Below are 2,981 nucleotides of genomic sequence, written 5' to 3' on the forward strand. Positions count from 1 at the left end.
GAGAGAGAGAGAGAGAGAGAGAGAGAGAGAGAGAGAGAGAGAGAGAGAGAGAGGAGCGAGATAAAGGAGCGGGTTCCACCCGAGAGCGTCAACCCGTCCTCGACGAAATTAAAGGAAAGAAATGAGCTGGCTCGGGACGGGGATGGGACCTGTCCGGCTGGGCCTGGAAACAATAACAACGCTCTGCAGACGACTGCGAGCGCTGCGCACTGCTGCGAAAAATATCCTGTGGAGATTGGAACGGCCCCCGCTCTCGAAACATTTCGCTGCACTCGGCCTTTTATGACGCAGTGATTTTTCCGATAGTGCGGCCACTGTTTTGACCACTCGCCGTTTCTTTCCTTAATATGTATTTTCACACAACAAACGCATACTGGTGAATGAAAAAGCGTAGCGCACAGACAGAAATCAGTAAGCTGCGTGAATAAAACAAAACTTCACACCATTTTAGCATGTATTGTGCTATGACCCCAACCAAGGGTAATATAGGATTTCTACTGTCAGCCCCGTTAACAAATATTTCTGAATAACGACTCGAATTGGTTTCATTCGTCGCACAGCCTTGTTACGAAAAAAATAAAAAGGCTCCGACTGATGGAAATGAAATAAAACAAGGAGTAAAAGAGATTCGACAAAGCTCGATCCCACAGAAGAAAAGATAACGCAGCGAGGCGCGGCGAAAAAGAAAGGCGCATCAGGGTGAGGGTGAGGGGGGGGGGTGTCGGAGGAACGCCCCTCTCTCTCCGTTTCGGTGAAGGCCGCAGCAAGAGAGGGCAAGACGTGGGGTTCGTCGACATTCGGCACACGTACCCAATCGCACCTGAGGTGGAAGAGAGGTGGAAGAGGGGAAGAGAGAGGGAGCGAGAGAGAGATAGAAAGAGAGAGAGAGAGAGAGAGGGGGGGGGGGCGTGCGGTTCGTAGCCCTACGCGCGACGAGCCCCAAGCGTGGATTTAAGGAGCACCCGATATTGCTTCGTTTTCACACTCCACACCGCACCGGAGGCCCGGAGGGTCACTCGGCGGTCGCCGGACGGCCACCGCCGAGGAGTACACGGTCGTCAACAGTCGTTCAACACGCCCCTCGCTTCGCGGCCCGCAGGGGATCGGCCGGCCAACGGCCCGGGCACGCCGCACTACTCAAACTTTCTCTTTCGCTCTCCCCTCAAACCCTTTGATACCCTTTTGCTCACGTCGTAACAAGATTATTGCGCTAGTTTTTGTGTAAACATTTGTTCAATCTACCGGTAGAAAAAAATTATTGGCTTTGCTGATTCGCTTAACATTTCTTAACCTTACTACCTACTAACTGCTGCTATGTTTAATACATCCAAAATAAATATACATATCACGCGATTAATTAGAAAGTAATTCACCTGATTAGAAATCAAGCAGAAAGTCTTGCTCTTCTTGTTAAGCACAAGTGGTACTGTTCTTTACGCACTGTTCAACCGTGATAACACTTGCAAGTGTTCAACTCCGTAGTTGCGAGTTGTACACTTGCAAGTTTTGAACTCGACTATTGCGGAATTATAATGTTGAAAACATCCTTATCTCCCCCATGGACGCTCACTCTATGAGGTGGGAAGTACCATGAGGAGTTTCAACCATACAAGTCACAAGAACAAACTACAGTAATATTAACTATAAATTTGTTTTACCAATAAAGATACACTTTGGAGCGAGGGCACAAACGCAAAAGAATTTCCACATCCAATGGCGCCGCCGCTCCTCCCCGAGCACACACCGTCTGTTTGCCCAGCCGTCGAGGATGGTTCCCTGGCCTTCCCTCTCAACTGCTGCCGCCGTTCCCGCTCAGCTCATCCCCGCGCGCTATATCTCATTCTTGCAACTCTCTCTCTCTCTCTCTCTCTCTCTCTCTCTCTCTCTCTCTCTCTCTCTCCGAGTTAGCTCCCCCTCGGTCTCAATCTTGCCTCCTGCTCTCGCCCTGTCGTACCTTCCTCCCCTGACCTCATCCTTTCTACACGGCTGTCCCGTGTCCTCCGTCTGCGCATGGTAGCCCCCCCCCCCCATCCTACTCACATTTTCTCTCTCTCTCTCCCTCCCTCTCTCTCCCTCTGTCCGATCTCTCCCTCTGTCCGATCTCTCCGCAATCTTGACTTTTCTTCCTCCCTCTAATCTGATCCGCGTCAGGTGAGGGATCGGGAGGATCAGTGATATGACCCTGGCGGCCGTTGGCCACCGTCCTCGCTCCTCTCTCGCTCTATCTCTATACTTTGTCGCTCTCCTAGGCTTCTCCGTCCCACACGTTCTTGCTCTCTCACTTCCACCCCCTAGCTCTATCCCCGTCTATCCCTCTCGCAGGGAATCAAGCAGCACAGTTAGGGCCCTTCCCCCCTCCCCAAGGGATAAAGGTGGAGTGCTCGTTCGCCCAATCGGAACGACCGGGCCTAACAGCACGGTCAACACCTGTCTCGATCGGCATAGCAAAAAGGGAGAGAAAAGGAGATAGAAAGAAAGCGAGAGTGAGTGGGAGAGAGAGCGAGAGAGAATTCTGTGAACGTTATTTCGTATCATTTCACATGGCTATTTCATGGTCCGCCCATCAGAGGCAGTGCTGCGGATAAAAGGGTCGAAACGTCCAGGGTGCGGCTATTGGGAGCGTGAGAAGAGGGGAGGGGTCACGGGACCGGGCGGCCCCGAGGAGACCGTTCGATGTTTCCATATAAACATACACTACAAATCCGTCCTATCAAATACACACACACAAAAAAAACGCGAAACATGGCAGCAGCCATACCCCCTGCTGCTGACTACTAAAATCAATATTCAGAATATTTCTTTCTCTCTTCTTTTTTTTTGCGGCATAGGGTTTGTATTAATATAATGAAAAGGGGCCGCCCGCCCGCCTCGCCCATACTCCTCGATAACACTGCTAGGCGCTGCTAGCGCGGTGCGTTAGCGCCCTCAGCAGCGCCGCGCCGCGTGCCAAGACCGCTTTTATCTCCAGGGGCGGAGCGTGG

The 2,981-nt window shown here is 51.7% G+C and overlaps 2 protein-coding genes across 3 annotated transcripts in view; one reads left to right on the plus strand and one right to left on the minus strand.

Annotated features, from left to right (window-relative positions):
• Positions 1 to 2,981, minus strand: part of LOC113212780 (mediator of RNA polymerase II transcription subunit 17) — a 41,697-nt gene that overhangs the window by 21,605 nt on the left and 17,111 nt on the right. The gene's annotated exons all lie outside the window — the stretch shown is intronic.
• The window catches only part of LOC113212479 (calbindin-32), an 81,703-nt gene that overhangs the window by 13,514 nt on the left and 65,208 nt on the right, over positions 1 to 2,981 (plus strand). The gene's annotated exons all lie outside the window — the stretch shown is intronic.

The sequence above is a fragment of the Frankliniella occidentalis genome, unplaced genomic scaffold, assembly GCF_000697945.3.
Source record: "Frankliniella occidentalis isolate FOCC.00 unplaced genomic scaffold, Focc_3.1 Scaffold35, whole genome shotgun sequence".
In the NCBI taxonomy this organism is placed as follows: Eukaryota; Metazoa; Arthropoda; class Insecta; order Thysanoptera; family Thripidae; genus Frankliniella; species Frankliniella occidentalis.